Genomic DNA, 21,679 nt, shown 5'->3' on the forward strand with positions numbered 1-21,679 from the left:
TATCAACTTCCTGTCAGAGTCACGTCAATGTATGTCCAAGGGTTTGGAGGATAGAGACATTTAAATTTTTAGAGATTATTCGAAAGTCAATTTTTAAAAGGCAAATATCTCCCGATCTGTAGGCATATGAGAGACAACCCTTATGTCACTTTGAGGGAACGCATATGTCAACTGCATGTCAAGGTCTCGTCATTGTATGTCCAAGGATTTCGACGATAGAGACATTTTAATTTTTCGAGATTATTTGGAAGTGAATTATTTAAAGGCAAATATCTCCCGATCCGTAGGAATCTGAGAGACAAAACTAATGTCACTTTGAGGGAATATATATGTCAACTTCCTGTCAGAGTCACGTCAATGTATGTCCAAGGGTTTGCAGGATAGAGACATTTAAATTTTTAGAGATTATTCGAAAGTCAATTTTTAAAAGGCAAATATCTACCGATCTGTAAGCATCTGTGAGACAAAACCTATGCCACTTTGAGGGAACATATATGGCAACTTCATGTCAGAGTCTCGTCAATGTATGTTAAAGGGTTTGGAGGATAGAGACATTTTAATTTTTCGAGATTATTCGAAAGTCAATTTTTAAAAGGCAAATATCTCCCGATCTGTAGGCATCTGAGAGACAAAACGTATGTCACTTTGAGGGAACGTATATGTCAACTTCATGTCATTGTCACGTAAATGTATTTTGAAGGGTTTGGAGGATAGAGACATTTAAATTTTTAGAGATTATTCGAAAGTCAATTATTAAAAGGCAAATATCTCCCAATCTGTTGGAATCTGAGAGACAGAACTTATGTCACTTTGAGGGAACGTATATGTCAACTTCCGGTCAGAGTCACGTCAATGTATGTCCAAGGGTTTGGAGGATAGAGACATTTAAATTTTTATAAATTATTCGAAAGTCAATTTTTAAAAGGCAAATATCTCCCGATCTGTAGGAATCTGAGAGACAAAACTTATGTCACTTAGAGGGAACGTATATGTCAACTTCATGTCAGAATCTCGTCAATGTATGTCCAAGGGTTTGGACGACAGAGACATTTTAATTTTTCGAGATTATTCGAAAGTCAATTTTTAAAAGGCAAATATCTCCCGATCTGTAGGCATATGAGAGACAACCCTTATGTCACTTTGAGGGAACGCATATGTCAACTGCATGTCAGAGTCTCGTCAATGTATGTTCAAGGGTTTGGAGGATAGAGACATTTTAATTTTTCGAGATTATTCGAAAGTCAATCTTTAAAAGGCAAATATCTCCCGATCTGTAGGAATCTGAGAGACAAAACTTATGTCACTTTGAGGGAACGTATATGTCAACTTGCTGTCAGAGGCACGTCAATGTATGTCCAAGGGTTTGGAGGATAGAGACATTTAAATTTTTAGAGATTATTCGAAAGTCAATTTTTAAAAGGCAAATATCTCCCGATCTGTAGGCATATGAGAGACAACCCTTATGTCACTTTGAGGGAACGCATATGTCAACTGCATGTCAGAGTCTCGTGAATGTATGTCCAAGGGACTGGACGATAGAGACATTTAAATTTTTCGAGATTATTTGGAAGTGAATTATTTAGAGGCAAATATCACCCGATCCGTAGGAATCTGAGAGACAAAACTAATGTCACTTTGAGGGAATATATATGTCAACTTCCTGTCAGAGTCACGTCAATGTATGTCCAAGGGTTTGCAGGATAGAGACATTTAAATTTTTAGAGATTATTCGAAAGTCAATTTTTAGAAGGCAAATATCTACCGATCTGTAAGCATCTGTGAGACAAAACCTATGCCACTTTGAGGGAACATATATGGCAACTTCATGTCAGAGTCTCGTCAATGTATGTTAAAGGGTTTGGAGGATAGAGACATTTTAATTTTTCGAGATTATTCGAAAGTCAATTTTTAAAAGGCAAATATCTCCCGATCTGTAGGCATCTGAGAGACAAAACGTATGTCACTTTGAGGGAACATATATGTCAACTTCATGTCAGAGTCTCGTCAATGTATGTCCAAGGGTTTGGAGGATAGAGACATTTTAATTTCTCGAGATTATTCGAAAGTCAATTTTTGAAAAGGCAAATATCTCCCGATCTGTATGAATCTGAGAGACAAAACTTATGTCACTTTGAGGGAACGTATATGTTAACTTCATGTCATAGTCACGTCAATGTATTTCGAAGGGTTTGGAGGATAGAGACATTTAAATTTTTAGAGATTATTCGAAAGTCAATTTTTAAAAGGCAAATATCTCCCAATCTGTTGGAATCTGAGAGACAGAACTTATGTCACTTTGAGGTAACGTATATGTCAACTTCCGGTCAGAGTCACGTCAATGAATGTCCAAGGGTTTGGAGGATAGAGACATTTAAATTTTTATAGATTATTCGAAAGTCAATTTTTAAAAGGCAAATATCTCCCGATCTGTAGGAATCTGAGATACAAAACTTATGTCACTTAGAGGGAACGTATATGTCAACTTCATGTCAGAGTCTCGTCAATGTATGTCCAAGGGTTTGGACGATAGAGACATTTTAATTTATCGAGATTATTTGGAAGTGAATTATTTAAAGGCAAATATCTAACGATCCGTAGGAATCTGAGAGACAAAACTAATGTCACTTTGAGGGAATATATATGTCAACTTTCTGTCAGAGTCACGTCAATGTATGTCCAAGGGTTTGCAGGATAGAGACATTTAAATTTTTAGAGATTATTCGAAAGTCAATTTTTAAAAGGCAAATATCTCCCGATTTGTAGGCATATGAGAGACAACCCTTATGCCACTTTGAGGGAACGCATATGTCAACTTCATGTCAGGGTCTCGTCAATGTATGTCCAAGGGTTTGGAGGATAGAAACATTTTAATTTTTCGAGATTATTCGAAAGTCAATTTTTGAAAAGGCAAATATCTCCCGATCTGTATTAATCTGAGAGACAAAACTTATGTCACTTTGAGGGAACGTATATGTCAACTTCATGTCATAGTCACGTCAATGTATTTCGAAGGGTTTGGAGGATAGAGATATTTAAATTTTTAGAGATTATGCGAAAGTCAATTTTTAAAAGGCAAATATCTCCCAATCTGTTGGAATCTGAGAGACAAAACTTATGTCACTTTGAGGGAACGTATATGTCAACTTCCGGTCAGAGTCACGTCAATGTATGTCCAAGGGTTTGGACGACAGAGACATTTTAATTTTTCGAGATTATTCGAAAGTCAATTTTTAAAAGGCAAATATCTCCCGATCTGTAGGCATATGAGAGACAACCCTTATGTCACTTTGAGGGAACGCATATGTCAACTTCATGTCAGAATCTCGTCAATGTATGTCCAGGGGTTTGGACGATAGCGACATTTAAATTTTTCGAGATTATTCGAAAGTTAATTTTTAAAAGGCAAATATCTCCCGATCCGTAGGAATCTGAGAGACAAAGCTAATGTCACTTTGAGGGAATATATATGTCAACTTCATGTCAGAATCTCGTTAATGTATGTCCAAGGGTTTGGAGGATACAGACATTTAAATTTTTAGAGATTATTTGAAAGTATATTTTTTAAAAAGCAAATATCTCCCGATCTGTAGGAATATGAGAGTCAAACCTTATGTCACTTTGAGGGAACGCATATGTCAACTTCATGTAAGAGTCACGTCAATGTATGTCGAAGGGTTTGGAGGATAGAGACATTTAAATTTTTAGAGATTATTCGAAAGACAATTATTAAAATTCAAATATCTCCCGATCTGTAGGAAGCTGGGAGTCAAAACTTATGTCACCTTGAGGGAACGTATATGTCAACTTCCTGTCAGAGGCACGTAAATGTATGTCCAAGGGTTTGGGGGATAGAGACATTTTAATTTTTCGAGATTATTCGAAAGTCAATTATTAAAAGGCAAATATCTCCCGATCTGTAGGAATCTGAGAGACAAAACTTATGTCAATTTGAGAGAACGTAAATATCAACTTTCTTTCAGAGTTTTATCAATGTATGTCCATGGGTTTGGAGGATAGAGCCATTTAAATTTTTAGAGATTATTCGAAAGGCAATTTTTAAAAGGTATTTAACTCCCGATCTGTAGGCATCTGAGAGACAAACCTTTTGTCACTTGAGGGAACGCATATGTCAACTTCATGCCAGAATCTCGTCAATGCATGTCCAAGGGTTTGGAGGAGAGAGACATTTTAATTTTTCGAGATTATTCGAAAGTCAATTTAAAAGGCAAATATCTCCCGATCTGTAGGAATCTGAGAGACAAAACTTATGTCACTTTGAGGGAACATATATGTCAACTTCCTGTCAGAGTCACGTCAATGTAGGTCCAAGGGTTTGGAGGATAGAGACATTTAAATTTTTAGAGATTATTCGAAAGTCAATTATTAAAAGGCAAATATCTCAAGATCTGTAGGAATCTGAGAAACAAAACTTATGTCACTTTGAGGGAACGTATATGTCAACATCCTGTCAGAGTCACGTCAATGTATGTCCAAGGATTTGGAGGATAGAGACATTTAAATTTTTAGAAATTATTCGAAAGTCAATTTTTGAAAAGGCAAATATCTCCAGATCTGTAGGAATCTGAGAAACAAATCTTATGTCACTTTGAGGGAACGTATATGTCAACTTCATGTCAGAATCTCGTAAATGTATGTCCAAGGGTTTGGAGGATAGAGACATTTAAATTTTTAGAGATTATTCGAAAGTCAATTATTAAAAGGCAAATATCTCCCGATCTGTAGGCATATGAGAGACAACCCTTATGTCACTTTGAGGGAACGCATATGTCAACTGCATATCAGAGTCTCGTCATTGTATGTCCAAGGATTTCGACGATAGAGACATTTAAATTTTTCGAGATTATTTGGAAGTGAATTATTTAAAGGCAAATATCTCCCGATCCGTAGGAATCTGAGAGACAAAACTAATGTCACTTTGAGGGAATATATATGTCAACTTCCTGTCAGAGTCACGTCAATGTATGTCCAAGGGTTTGCAGGATAGAGACATTTAAATTTTTAGAGATTATTCGAAAGTCAATTTTTAGAAGGCAAATATCTACCGATCTGTAAGCATCTGTGAGACAAAACTTATGCCACTTTGAGGGAACATATATGGCAACTTCATGTCAGAGTCTCGTCAATGTATGTTAAAGGGTTTGGAGGATAGAGACATTTTAATTTTTCGAGATTATTCGAAAGTCAATTTTTAAAAGGCAAATATCTCCCGATCTGTAGGCATCTGAGAGACAAAACGTATGTCACTTTGAGGGAACATATATGTCAATTTCATGTCAGAGTCTCGTCAATGTATGTCCAAGGGTTTGGACGATAGAGATATTTTAATTTTTCGAGATTATTCGAAAGTCAATTTCTAAAAGGCAAATATCTCCCGATCTGTAGGCATCTGAGAGACAAACCTTATGTCACATTGAGGGAACACATATGTCAACTTTATGTCAGAGTCTCGTCAATGTATGTTCAAGGGTTTGGAGGATAGAGACATTTTAATTTCTCGAGATTATTCGAAAGTCAATTTTTGAAAAGGCAAATATCTCCCGATCTGTATGAATCTGAGAGACAAAACTTATGTAACTTTGAGGGAACGTATATGTTAACTTCATGTCATAGTCACGTCAATGTATTTCGAAGGGTTTGGAGGATAGGGACATTTAAATTTTTAGAGATTATTCGAAAGTCAATTTTTAAAAGGCAAATATCTCCCAATCTGTTGGAATCTGAGAGACAGAACATATGTCACTTTGAGGTAACGTATATGTCAACTTCCGGTCAGAGTCACGTCAATGTATGTCCAAGGGTTTGGAGGATAGAGACATTTAAATTTTTATAGATTATTCGAAAGTCAATTTTTAAAAAGCAAATATCTCCCGATCTGTAGGAATCTGAGATACAAAACTTATGTCACTTAGAGGGAACGTATATGTCAACTTCATGTCAGAATCTCGTCAATGTATGTCCAAGGGTTTGGACGACAGAGACATTTTAATTTCTCGAGATTATTCGAAAGTCAATTTTTAAAAGGCAAATATCTCCCGATCTGTAGGCATCTGAGAGACAACCCTTATGTCACTTAGAGGGAACGCATATGTCAACTGCATGTCATAGTCTCGTCAATGTATGTCCAAGGGTTTGGACGATAGAGACATTTTAATTTTTCGAGATTATTTGGAAGTGAATTATTTAAAGGCAAATATCTCCCGATCCGTAGGAATCTGAGTGACAAAACTAATGTCACTTTGAGGGAATATATATGTCAACTTTCTGTCAGAGTCACGTCAATGTATGTCCAAGGGTTTGCAGGATAGAGACATTTAAATTTTTAGAGATTATTCGAAAGTCAATTATTAAAAGGCAAATATCTCCCGATCTGTAGGCATATGAGAGACAACCCTTATGCCACTTTGAGGGAACGCATATGTCAACTTCATGTCAGGGTCTCGTCAATGTATGTCCAAGGGTTTGGAGGATAGAGACATTTTAATTTTTCGAGATTATTCGAAAGTCAATTTTTGAAAAGGCAAATATCTCCCGATCTGTATTAATCTGAGAGACAAAACTTATGTCACTTTGAGGGAACGTATATGTCAACTTCACGTCATAGTCACGTCAATGTATTTCGAAGGGTTTGGAGGATAGAGATATTTAAATTTTTAGAGATTATGCGAAAGTCAATTTTTAAAAGGCAAATATCTCCCAATCTGTTGGAATCTGAGAGACAAAACTTATGTCACTTTGAGGGAACGTATATGTCAACTTCCGGTCAGAGTCACGTCAATGTATGTCCAAGGGTTTGGACGACAGAGACATTTTAATTTTTCGAGATTATTCGAAAGTCAATTTTTAAAAGGCAAATATCTCCCGATCTGTAGGCATATGAGAGACAACCCTTATGTCACTTTGAGGGAACGCATATGTCAACTTCATGTCAGAATCTCGTCAATGTATGTCCAGGGGTTTGGACGATAGCGACATTTAAATTTTTCGAGATTATTCGAAAGTTAATTTTTAAAAGGCAAATATCTCCCGATCCGTAGGAATCTGAGAGACAAAGCTAATGTCACTTTGAGGGAATATATATGTCAACTTCATGTCAGAATCTCGTTAATGTATGTCCAAGGGTTTGGAGGATACAGACATTTAAATTTTTAGAGATTATTTGAAAGTATATTTTTTAAAAAGCAAATATCTCCCGATCTGTAGGAATATGAGAGTCAAACCTTATGTCACTTTGAGGGAACGCATATGTCAACTTCATGTAAGAGTCACGTCAATGTATGTCGAAGGGTTTGGAGGATAGAGACATTTAAATTTTTAGAGATTATTCGAAAGACAATTATTAAAATTCAAATATCTCCCGATCTGTAGGAAGCTGGGAGTCAAAACTTATGTCACCTTGAGGGAACGTATATGTCAACTTCCTGTCAGAGGCACGTAAATGTATGTCCAAGGGTTTGGGGGATAGAGACATTTTAATTTTTCGAGATTATTCGAAAGTCAATTATTAAAAGGCAAATATCTCCCGATCTGTAGGAATCTGAGAGACAAAACTTATGTCAATTTGAGAGAACGTAAATATCAACTTTCTTTCAGAGTTTTATCAATGTATGTCCATGGGTTTGGAGGATAGAGCCATTTAAATTTTTAGAGATTATTCGAAAGGCAATTTTTAAAAGGTATTTAACTCCCGATCTGTAGGCATCTGAGAGACAAACCTTTTGTCACTTGAGGGAACGCATATGTCAACTTCATGCCAGAATCTCGTCAATGCATGTCCAAGGGTTTGGAGGAGAGAGACATTTTAATTTTTCGAGATTATTCGAAAGTCAATTTAAAAGGCAAATATCTCCCGATCTGTAGGAATCTGAGAGACAAAACTTATGTCACTTTGAGGGAACATATATGTCAACTTCCTGTCAGAGTCACGTCAATGTAGGTCCAAGGGTTTGGAGGATAGAGACATTTAAATTTTTAGAGATTATTCGAAAGTCAATTATTAAAAGGCAAATATCTCAAGATCTGTAGGAATCTGAGAAACAAAACTTATGTCACTTTGAGGGAACGTATATGTCAACATCCTGTCAGAGTCACGTCAATGTATGTCCAAGGATTTGGAGGATAGAGACATTTAAATTTTTAGAAATTATTCGAAAGTCAATTTTTGAAAAGGCAAATATCTCCAGATCTGTAGGAATCTGAGAAACAAATCTTATGTCACTTTGAGGGAACGTATATGTCAACTTCGTGTCAGAATCTCGTAAATGTATGTCCAAGGGTTTGGAGGATAGAGACATTTAAATTTTTAGAGATTATTCGAAAGTCAATTATTAAAAGGCAAATATCTCCCGATCTGTAGGCATATGAGAGACAACCCTTATGTCACTTTGAGGGAACGCATATGTCAACTGCATATCAGAGTCTCGTCATTGTATGTCCAAGGATTTCGACGATAGAGACATTTAAATTTTTCGAGATTATTTGGAAGTGAATTATTTAAAGGCAAATATCTCCCGATCCGTAGGAATCTGAGAGACAAAACTAATGTCACTTTGAGGGAATATATATGTCAACTTCCTGTCAGAGTCACGTCAATGTATGTCCAAGGGTTTGCAGGATAGAGACATTTAAATTTTTAGAGATTATTCGAAAGTCAATTTTTAGAAGGCAAATATCTACCGATCTGTAAGCATCTGTGAGACAAAACTTATGCCACTTTGAGGGAACATATATGGCAACTTCATGTCAGAGTCTCGTCAATGTATGTTAAAGGGTTTGGAGGATAGAGACATTTTAATTTTTCGAGATTATTCGAAAGTCAATTTTTAAAAGGCAAATATCTCCCGATCTGTAGGCATCTGAGAGACAAAACGTATGTCACTTTGAGGGAACATATATGTCAATTTCATGTCAGAGTCTCGTCAATGTATGTCCAAGGGTTTGGACGATAGAGATATTTTAATTTTTCGAGATTATTCGAAAGTCAATTTCTAAAAGGCAAATATCTCCCGATCTGTAGGCATCTGAGAGACAAACCTTATGTCACATTGAGGGAACACATATGTCAACTTTATGTCAGAGTCTCGTCAATGTATGTTCAAGGGTTTGGAGGATAGAGACATTTTAATTTCTCGAGATTATTCGAAAGTCAATTTTTGAAAAGGCAAATATCTCCCGATCTGTATGAATCTGAGAGACAAAACTTATGTAACTTTGAGGGAACGTATATGTTAACTTCATGTCATAGTCACGTCAATGTATTTCGAAGGGTTTGGAGGATAGGGACATTTAAATTTTTAGAGATTATTCGAAAGTCAATTTTTAAAAGGCAAATATCTCCCAATCTGTTGGAATCTGAGAGACAGAACATATGTCACTTTGAGGTAACGTATATGTCAACTTCCGGTCAGAGTCACGTCAATGTATGTGCAAGGGTTTGGAGGATAGAGACATTTAAATTTTTATAGATTATTCGAAAGTCAATTTTTAAAAAGCAAATATCTCCCGATCTGTAGGAATCTGAGATACAAAACTTATGTCACTTAGAGGGAACGTATATGTCAACTTCATGTCAGAATCTCGTCAATGTATGTCCAAGGGTTTGGACGACAGAGACATTTTAATTTCTCGAGATTATTCGAAAGTCAATTTTTAAAAGGCAAATATCTCCCGATCTGTAGGCATCTGAGAGACAACCCTTATGTCACTTAGAGGGAACGCATATGTCAACTGCATGTCATAGTCTCGTCAATGTATGTCCAAGGGTTTGGACGATAGAGACATTTTAATTTTTCGAGATTATTTGGAAGTGAATTATTTAAAGGCAAATATCTCCCGATCCGTAGGAATCTGAGTGACAAAACTAATGTCACTTTGAGGGAATATATATGTCAACTTTCTGTCAGAGTCACGTCAATGTATGTCCAAGGGTTTGCAGGATAGAGACATTTAAATTTTTAGAGATTATTCGAAAGTCAATTATTAAAAGGCAAATATCTCCCGATCTGTAGGCATATGAGAGACAACCCTTATGCCACTTTGAGGGAACGCATATGTCAACTTCATGTCAGGGTCTCGTCAATGTATGTCCAAGGGTTTGGAGGATAGAGACATTTTAATTTTTCGAGATTATTCGAAAGTCAATTTTTGAAAAGGCAAATATCTCCCGATCTGTATTAATCTGAGAGACAAAACTTATGTCACTTTGAGGGAACGTATATGTCAACTTCACGTCATAGTCACGTCAATGTATTTCGAAGGGTTTGGAGGATAGAGATATTTAAATTTTTAGAGATTATTCGAAAGTCAATTTTTAAAAGGCAAATATCTCCCAATCTGTTGGAATCTGAGAGACAAAACTTATGTCACTTTGAGGGAACGTATATGTCAACGTCCGGTCAGAGTCACGTCAATGTATGTCCAAGGGTTTGGACGACAGAGACATTTTAATTTTTCGAGATTATTCGAAAGTCAATTTTTAAAAGGCAAATATCTCCCGATCTGTAGGCATATGAGAGACAACCCTTATGTCACTTTGAGGGAACGCATATGTCAACTTCATGTCAGAATATCGTCAATGTATATCCAGGGGTTTGGACGATAGCGACATTTTAATTTTTCGAGATTATTCGAAAGTTAATTTTTAAAAGGCAAATATCTCCCGATCCGTAGGAATCTGAGAGACAAAACTAATGTCACTTTGAGGGAATATATATGTCAACTTCATGTCAGAATCTCGTTAATGTATGTCCAAGGGTTTGGAGGATACAGGCATTTAAATTTTTAGAGATTATTTGAAAGTATATTTTTTAAAAAGCAAATATCTCCCGATCTGTAGGAATATGAGAGTCAAACCTTATGTCACTTTGAGGGAACGCATATGTCAACTTCATGTAAGAGTCACGTCAATGTATGTCGAAGGGTTTGGAGGATAGAGACATTTAAATTTTTAGAGATTATTCGAAAGTCAATTATTAAAATTCAAATATCTCCCGATCTGTAGGAAGCTGGGAGTCAAAACTTATGTCACCTTGAGGGAACGTATATGTCAACTTCCTGTCAGAGGCACGTAAATGTATGTCCAAGGGTTTGGGGGATAGAGACATTTTAATTTTTCGAGATTATTCGAAAGTCAATTATTAAAAGGCAAATATCTCCCGATCTGTAGGAATCTGAGAGACAAAACTTATGTCAATTTGAGAGAACGTAAATATCAACTTTCTTTCAGAGTTTTATCAATGTATGTCCATGGGTTTGGAGGATAGAGCCATTTAAATTTTTAGAGATTATTCGAAAGGCAATTTTTAAAAGGTATTTAACTCCCGATCTGTAGGCATCTGAGAGACAAACCTTTTGTCACTTGAGGGAACGCATATGTCAACTTCATGCCAGAATCTCGTCAATGCATGTCCAAGGATTTGGAGGATAGAGACATTTTAATTTTTCGAGATTATTCGAAAGTCAATTTAAAAGGCAAATATCTCCCGATCTGTAGGAATCTGAGAGACAAAACTTATGTCACTTTGAGGGAACATATATGTCAACTTCCTGTCAGAGTCACGTCAATGTAGGTCCAAGGGTTTGGAGGATAGAGACATTTAAATTTTTAGAGATTATTCGAAAGTCAATTATTAAAAGGCAAATATCTCAAGATCTGTAGGAATCTGAGAGACAAAACTTATGTCACTTTGAGGGAACGTATATGTCAACATCCTGTCAGAGTCACGTCAATGTATGTCCAAGGATTTGGAGGATAGAGACATTTAAATTTTTAGAAATTATTCGAAAGTCAATTTTTGAAAAGGCAAATATCTCCAGATCTGTAGGAATCTGAGAAACAAATCTTATGTCACTTTGAGGGAACGTATATGTAAACTTCATGTCAGAATCTCGTCAATGTATGTCCAAGGGTTTGGAGGATAGAGACATTTAAATTTTTAGAGATTATTCGAAAGTCAATTTTTAAAAGGCAAATATCTCCCGATCTGTAGGCATATGAGAGACAACCCTTATGTCACTTTGAGGGAACGCATATGTCAACTGCATATCAGAGTCTCGTCATTGTATGTCCAAGGATTTCGACGATAGAGACATTTTAATTTTTCGAGATTATTTTGAAGTGAATTATTTAAAGGCAAATATCTCCCGATCCGTAGGAATCTGAGAGACAAAACTAATGTCACTTTGAGGGAATATATATGTCAACTTCCTGTCAGAGTCACGTCAATGTATGTCCAAGGGTTTGCAGGATAGAGACATTTAAATTTTTAGAGATTATGCGAAAGTCAATTTTTAGAAGGCAAATATCTACCGATCTGTAAGCATCTGTGAGACAAAACTTATGCCACTTTGAGGGAACATATATGGCAACTTCATGTCAGAGTCTCGTCAATGTATGTTAAAGGGTTTGGAGGATAGAGACATTTTAATTTTTCGAGATTATTCGAAAGTCAATTTTTAAAAGGCAAATATCTCCCGATCTGTAGGCATCTGAGAGACAAAACGTATGTCACTTTGAGGGAACATATATGTCAACTTCATGTCAGAGTCTCGTCAATGTATGTTAAAGGGTTTGGAGGATAGAGACATTTTAATTTTTCGAGATTATTCGAAAGTCAATTTTTAAAAGGCAAATATCTCCCGATCTGTAGGCATCTGAGAGACAAAACGTATGTCACTTTGAGGGAACATATATGTCAACTTCATGTCAGAGTCTCGTCAATGTATGTCCAAGGGTTTGGACGATAGAGATATTTTAATTTTTCGAGATTATTCGAAAGTCAATTTCTAAAAGGCAAATATCTCCCGATCTGTAGGCATCTGAGAGACAAACCTTATGTCACATTAAGGGAACACATATGTCAACTTTATGTCAGAGTCTCGTCAATGTATGTTCAAGGGTTTGGAGGATAGAGACATTTTAATTTCTCGAGATTATGCGAAAGTCAATTTTTGAAAAGGCAAATATCTCCCGATCTGTATGAATCTGAGATACAAAACTTATGTCACTTTGAGGGAACGTATATGTTAACTTCATGTCATAGTCACGTCAATGTATTTCGAAGGGTTTGGAGGATAGAGACATTTAAATTTTTAGAGATTATTCGAAAGTCAATTTTTAAAAGGCAAATATCCCCAATCTGTTGGAATCTGAGAGACAGAACTTATGTCACTTTGAGGCAACGTATATGTCAACTTCCGGTCAGAGTCACGTCAATGTATGTCCAAGGGTTTGGAGGATAGAGACATTTAAATTTTTATAGATTATTCGAAAGTCAATTTTTAAAAGGCAAATATCTCCCGATCTGTAGGAATCTGACATACAAAACTTATGTCACTTAGAGGGAACGTATATGTCAACTTCATGTCAGAATCTCGTCAATGTATGTCCAAGGGTTTGGACGACAGAGACATTTTAATTTTTCGAGATTATTCGAAAGTCAATTTTTAAGAGGCAAATATCTCCCGATCTGTAGGCATATGAAAGACAACCCTTATGTCACTTTGAGGGAACGCATATGTCAACTGCATGTCAGAGTCTCGTCAATGTATGTCCATGGGTTTGGACGATAGAGACATTTTAATTTTTCGAGATTATTTGGAAGTGAATTATTTAAAGGCAAATATCTCCCGATCCGTAGGAATCCGAGAGACAAAACTAATGTCACTTTGAGGGAATATATATGTCAACTTTCTGTCAGAGTCACGTCAATGTAAGTCCAAGGGTTTGCAGGATAGAGACATTTAAATTTTTAGAGATTATTCGAAAGTCAATTTTTAAAAGGCAAATATCTCCCGATCTGTAGGCATATGAGAGACAACCCTTATGCCACTTTGAGGGAACGCATATGTCAACTTCATGTCAGAGTCTCGTCAATGTATGTCCAAGGGTTTGGAGGATAGAGACATTTTAATTTTTCGAGATTATTCGAAAGTCAATTTTTGAAAAGGCAAATATCTCCCGATCTGTATTAATCTGAGAGACAAAACTTATGTCACTTTGAGGGAACGTATATGTTAACTTCATGTCATAGTCACGTCAATGTATGTCCAAGGGTTTGGACGACAGAGAAATTTTAATTTTTCGAGATTATTCGAAAGTCAATTTTTAAAAGGCAAAAATCTCCCGATCTGTAGGCATATGAGAGACAACCCTTATGTCACTTGAGGGAACGCATATGTCAACTTCTTGCCAGAATCTCGTCATTGCATGTCCAAGGGTTTGGAGGATAGAGACATTTTAATTTTTCGAGATTATTCGAAAGTCAATTTTTAAAAGGCAAATATCTCCCGATCTGTAGGAATCTGAGAGACAAAACTTATGTCAATTTGAGAGAACGTAAATATCAACTTTCTTTCAGAGTTTTATCAATGTATGTCAATGGGTTTGGAGGATAGAGCCATTTAAATTTTTAGAGATTATTAGAAAGGCAATTTTTAAAAGGTATTTAACTCCCGATCTGTAGGCATCTGAGAGACAAACCTTATGTCACTTGAGGGAACGCATATGTCAACTTCTTGCCAGAATCTCGTCATTGCATGTCCAAGGGTTTGGAGGATAGAGACATTTTAATTTTTCGAGATTATTCGAAAGTCAATTTAAATGGCAAATATCTTCCGATCTGTAGGAATCTGAGAGACAAAACTTATGTCACTTTGAGGGAACATATATATCAACTTCCTGTCAGAGTCACGTCAATGTAGGTCCAAGGGTTTGGAGGATAGAGACATTTAAATTTTTAGAGATTATTCGAAAGTCAATTATTAAAAGGCAAATATCTCAAGATCTGTAGGAATCTGAGAGACAAAACTTATGTCACTTTGAGGGAACGTATATGTCAACATCGTGTCAGAGTCACGTCAATGTATGTCCAAGGATTTGGAGGATAGAGACACTTAAATTTTTAGAAATTATTCGAAAGTCAATTTTTGAAAAGGCAAATATCCCCAGATCTGTAGGAATCTGAGAAACAAATCTTATGTCACTTTGAGGGAACGTATATGTCAACTTCATGTCAGAATCTTGTCAATGTATGTCCAAGGGTTTGGACGATAGAGACATTTAAATTTTTCGAGATTATTCGAAAGTCAATTTTTAAAAGGCAAATATCTCCCGATCTGTATTAATCTGAGAGACAAAACTTACGTCACTTCGAGGGAACGTATATGTCAACTTCATGTCACAATCTCGTCAATGTATGTCAAAGGGTTTGGACGATAGAGACATTTTAATTTTTCGAGATTATTCGAAAGTCAATTTTTAAAAGGCAAATATCTCCCGATCTGTAGGAATCTGAGAGACAGAACGTATGTCACTTCGAGGGAACGTATATGTAAACATCCTGTCAGAGTCACGTCAATGTATGTCCAAGGGTTTGGAGGATAGAGACATTTTAATTTTTCAAGATTAATCGAAAGTCAATATTTCAAAAGGCAAATATCTCCCGATCTGTAGGAATCTGAGAGACGAACCTTATGTCACTTTGAGGGAACGTAAATGTCAAATTCATGTCAGAATCTCGTAAATGTATGTAAAAGGGTTTAGACGATAGAGACATTTTAATTTTTCGAGATTATTCGAAAGTCAATTTTTAAAAGGCAAATATCTCCCGATCTGTATTAACCTGAGAGACAAAACGTATGTCACTTCGAGGGAACGTATATGTAAACATCCTATCAGAGTCTCGACAATGCATGTCCAAGGGTTTGGAGGATAGAGACATTTTAATTTTTCGAGATAATTCGGAAGTCAATTTTTAAAAGGCAAATATCTCCCGATCTGTAGGAATCTGAGAGGCAAAACTTATGTCACTTTGAGGGAACGTATATGTCAACTTCCTGTCAGAGTCACGTCAATGTATGTCCAAGGGTTTGGAGGATAGAGACATTTAAATTTTTAGAGATTATTCGAAAGGCAATTATTAACAGGCAAATAACTCCCGATCTGTAGGCATCTGAGAGACAAACCTTTTGTCACTCTGAGGGAACGAATATGTCAACTTCATGTCAGAGTCTCGTCAATGCATGTCCAAGGGTTTGGAGGATAGAGACATTTTAATTTTTCGAAATTATTCGAAAGTCAATTTTAAAAGGCAAATATCTGCCGATCTGTAGTAATCTGAGAGACAAAACATATGTCACTTTGAGGGAACATATATGTCAACTTCCTGTCAGAGTCACGTCAATGTATGTCCAAGGGTTTGGAGGATAGAGACATTTAAATTTTTAGAGATTATTCGAAAGTCAATTATTAAAAGGCAAATATCTCCCGATCTGTAGGAATCTGAGAGACAAAACTTATGTCACTTTGAGGGAACGTATATGTCAACATCCTGTCAGAGTCACGTCAATATATGTCCAAGAATTTGGAGGATAGAGACATTTAAAATTTTAGAGATTATTCGAAAGTCAATTTTTGAAAAGGCAAATATCTCCCGATCTGTAGGAATCTGAGAAACAAATCTTATGTCACTTTGAGGGAACGTATATGTCAACTTGCTGACAGAGTCACGTCAATGTATGTCAAAGGGTTTGGAGAATAGAGACATTTTAATTTTTCGAGATTATTCGAAAGTCAATTTTTGAAAAGGCAAATATCTCCAGATCTGTAGGAATCTGAGAAACAAATCTTATGTCACTTTGAGGGAACGTATATGTCAACTTCATGTCAGAATCTCGTCAATGTATGTCCAAGGGTTTGGACGATAGAGACATTTTAATTTTTCGAAATTATTCGAAAGTCAATTTTTAAAAGGCAAATATCTCCCGATCTGTGGGAATCTGAGAGACAAAACGTATGTCACTTCGAGGGAACGTATATGTAAATATCCTGTCAGAGTCACGTCAATGTATGTCCAAGGGTTTGGAGGATAGAGACATTTTAATTTTTCAAGATTATTCGAAAGTCATTATTTCAAAAGGCAAATATCTCCCGATCTGTAGGAATCTGAGAGACGAACCTTATGTCACTTTGAGGGAACGAATATGTCAACTTCATGTCAGAGTCTCGTCGATGTATGTCCAAGGGTTTGGAGGATAGAGACATTTCAATTTTTCGAGATTATTCGAAAGTCAATTTTTGAAAAGGCAAATATCTCCCGATCTGTATTAATCTGAGAGACAAAACTTATGTAAATTTGAGGGAATGTATATGTCAACTTCATGTCATAGTTACGTTAATGTATGTAGAAGGGTTTGGAGGATAGAGACATTTAAATTTTTCGAGATTATTCGAAAGTCAATTTTTAAAAGGCAAATATCTGCCGATCTGTAGGAATCTGAGAGACAAAACTTATGTCACTTTGAGGGAACGTATATGTCAACTTCTTGTCAGAGTCACGTCAATGTATGTCCGTGGGTTTGGAGGAAACAGACATTTAAATTTTTAGAGATTATTCGAAAGTCAATTTTTAAAAGGCAAATATCTCCCGATCTGTAGGCACCTGAGAGACAAACCTTATGTCACTTTGAGGGAACGCATATGTCAACTTCATGTCAGAGTCTCGTCAATGTATGTCCAAGGGTTTGGAGGATAGAGACATTTTAATTTTTCGAGATTATTCGAAAGTCAATTTTTAAAAGGCAAATATCTCCCGATCTGTAGGAATATGAGAGACAAAACTTATGTCACTTTCAGGGAACATATATGTCAACTTCCCGTCAGAGTCTCGTCAATGTATGTCCAAGGGTTTTGAGGATAGAGACATTTAAATTTTTAGAGATTATTCGAAAGTCAATTCTTTAAAGGAAAATATCTCCCGATCTGTAGGAATCTGAGAGATAAAACTTATGTCACTTTGAGGGAACGTATATGTCAACATCATGTCAGAATCTAGTTAATGTATGTCCAAGGGTTTGGAGGATACAGACATTTAAATTTTTAGAGATTATTCGAAAGTGTATTTTTTAAAAAGCAAATATCTCCCGATCTGTAGGAATCTGAGAGACAAAACATATGTCACTTTGAGGGAACATATATGTCAACTTTCTGTCAGAGTCACGTCAATGTATGTCCAAGGGTTTGGAGGATAGAGACATTTAAATTTTTAGAGATTATTCGAAAGTCAATTATTAAAAGGCAAATATCTCCCGATCTGTAGGAATCTGAGAGACAAAACTTATGTCACTTTGAGGGAACGTATATGTCAACATCCTGTGAGAGTCACGTCAATGTATGTCCAAGGATTTGGAGGATAGAGACATATAAATATTTAGAGATTATTCGAAAGTCAATTTTTGAAAAGGCAAATATCTCCAGATCTGTAGGAATCTGAGAAACAAATCTTATGTCACTTTGAGGGAACGTATATGTCAACTTCATGTCAGAATCTCGTCAATGTATGTCCAAGGGTTTGGACGATAGAGACATTTTAATTTTTCGAAATTATTCGAAAGTCAATTTTTAAAAGGCAAATATCTCCCGATCTGTGGGAATCTGAGAGACAAAACGTATGTCACTTCGAGGGAACGTATATGTAAATATCCTGTCAGAGTCACGTCAATGTATGTCCAAGGGTTTGGAGGATAGAGACATTTTAATTTTTCAAGATTATTCGAAAGTCATTATTTCAAAAGGCAAATATCTCCCGATCTGTAGGAATCTGAGAGACGAACCTTATGTCACTTTGAGGGAACGTATATGTCAACTTCATGTCAGAATCTCGTCAATGTATGTAAAAGGGTTTGGACGATAGAGACATTTTAATTCTTCGAGATTATTCGAAAGTCAATTTTTAAAAGGCAAATATCTCTCGATCTGTAAGCATCTGAGAGACAAACCTTATGTCACTTTGAGGGAACGAATATGTCAACTTCATGTCAGAGTCTCGTCGATGTATGTCCAAGGGTTCGGAGGATAGAGACATTTCAATTTTTCGAGATTATTCGAAAGTCAATTTTTGAAAAGGCAAATATCTCCCGATCTGTATTAATCTGAGAGACAAAACTTATGTAAATTTGAGGGAATGTATATGTCAACTTCATGTCATAGTTACGTTAATGTATGTAGAAGGGTTTGGAGGATAGAGACATTTAAATTTTTCGAGATTATTCGAAAGTCAATTTTTAAAAGGCAAATATCTGCCGATCTGTAGGAATCTGAGAGACAAAACTTATGTCACTTTGAGGGAACGTATATGTCAACTTCTTGTCAGAGTCACGTCAATGTATGTCCGTGGGTTTGGAGGAAACAGACATTTAAATTTTTAGAGATTATTCGAAAGTCAATTATTAAAAGGCAAATATCTCCCGATCTGTAGGCACCTGAGAGACAAACCTTATGTCACTTTGAGGGAACGCATATGTCAACTTCATGTCAGAGTCTCGTCAATGTATGTCCAAGGGTTTGGAGGATAGAGACATTTTAATTTTTCGAGATTATTCGAAAGTCAATTTTTAAAAGGCAAATATCTCCCGATCTGTAGGAATATTAGAGACAAAACTTATGTCACTTTCAGGGAACATATATGTCAACTTCCCGTCAGAGTCTCGTCAATGTATGTCCAAGGGTTTTGAGGATAGAGACATTTAAATTATTAGAGATTATTCGAAAGTCAATTATTTAAAGGAAAATATCTCCCGATCTGTAGGAATCTGAGAGACAAAACTTATGTCACTTTGAGGGAACGTATATGTCAACATCATGTCAGAATCTCGTTAATGTATGTCCAAGGGTTTGGAGGATACAGACATTTAAATTTTTAGAGATTATTCGAAAGTGTATTTTTTAAAAAGCAAATATCTCCCGATCTGTAGGAATCTGAGAGACAAAACATATGTCACTTTGAGGGAACATATATGTCAACTTTCTGTCAGAGTCACGTCAATGTATGTCCAAGGGTTTGGAGGATAGAGACATTTAAATTTTTAGAGATTATTCGAAAGTCAATTATTAAAAGGCAAATATCTCCCGATCTGTAGGAATCTGAGAGACAAAACTTATGTCACTTTGAGGGAACGTATATGTCAACATCCTGTCAGAGTCACGTCAATGTATGTCGAAGGGTTTGGAGGATAGAGACATTTAAATTTTTAGAGATTATTCGAAAGTCAATTATTAAAATTCAAATATCTCCCGATCTGTAGGAAGCTGGGAGTCAAAACTTATGTCACCTTGAGGGAACGTATATGTCAACTTCCTGTCAGAGGCACGTAAATGTATGTCCAAGGGTTTGGGGGATAGAGACATTTTAATTTTTAGAGATTATTCGAAAGTCAATTATTAAAATTCAAATATCTCCCGATCTGTAGGAATCTGAGAGACAAAACTTATGTCAATTTGAGAGAACGTAAATATCAACTTTCTTTCAGAGTTTTATCAATGTATGTCCATGGGTTTGGAGGATAGAGCCATTTAAATTTTTAGAGATTATTCGAAATGCAATTTTTAAAAGGTATTTAACTCCCGATCTGTAGGCATCTGAGAGACAAACCTTTTGTCACTTGAGGGAACGCATATGTCAACTTCTTGCCAGAATCTCGTCAATGCATGTCCAAGGGTTTGGAGGATAGAGACATTTTAATTTTTCGAGATTATTCGAAAGTCAATTTAAAAGGCAAATATCTCCCGATCTGTAGGAATCTGAGAGACAAAACTTATGTCACTTTGAGGGAACATATATGTAAATGTCCTGTCAGAGTCACGTCAATGTAGGTCCAAGGGTTTGGAGGATAGAGACATTTAAATTTTTAGAGATTATTCGAAAGTCAATTATTAAAAGGCAAATATCTCAAGATCTGTAGGAATCTGAGAGACAAAACTTATGTCACTTTGAGGGAACGTATATGTCAACATCCTGTCAGAGTCACGTCAATGTATGTCCAAGGATTTGGAGGATAGAGACACTTAAATTTTTAGAAATTATTCGAAAGTCAATTTTTGAAAAGGCAAATATCTCCAGATCTGTAGGAATCTGAGAAACAAATCTTATGTCACTTTGAGGGAACGTATATGTCAACTTCATGTCAGAATCTCGTCAATGTATGTCCAAGGGTTTGGACGATAGAGACATTTTAATTTTTCGAGATTATTCGAAAGTCAATTTTTAAAATGCAAATATCTCCCGATCTGTATTAATCTGAGAGACAAAACTTACGTCACTTCGAGGGAACGTATATGTCAACTTCATGTCACAATCTCGTTAATGTATGTCAAAGGGTTTGGACGATAGAGACATTTTAATTTTTCGAGATTATTCGAAAGTCAATTTTTAAAAGGCAAATATCTCCCGATCTGTAGGAATCTGAGAGACAAAACGTATGTCACTTCGAGGGAACGTACATGTAAACATCCTGTCAGAGTCACGTCAATGTATGTCCAAGGGTTTGGAGGATAGAGACATTTTAATTTTTCAAGATTAATCGAAAGTCAATATTTCAAAAGGCAAATATCTCCCGATCTGTAGGAATCTGAGAGACGAACCTTATGTCACTTTGAGGGAACGTAAATGTCAAATTCATGTCAGAATCTCGTCAATGTATGTAAAAGGGTTTGGACGATAGAGACATTTTAATTTTTCGAGATTATTCGAAAGTCAATTTTTAAAAGGCAAATATCTCCCGATCTGTATTAACCTGAGAGACAAAACGTATGTCACTTCGAGGGAACGTATATGTAAACATCCTATCAGAGTCTCGACAATGCATGTCCAAGGGTTTGGAGGATAGA

Source organism: Zootermopsis nevadensis, unplaced genomic scaffold, assembly GCF_977971745.1.
Source record: "Zootermopsis nevadensis isolate Lab colony 2312 unplaced genomic scaffold, Znev_1.0 Znev_ptg000064l, whole genome shotgun sequence".
NCBI lineage: Eukaryota > Metazoa > Arthropoda > Insecta > Blattodea > Termopsidae > Zootermopsis > Zootermopsis nevadensis.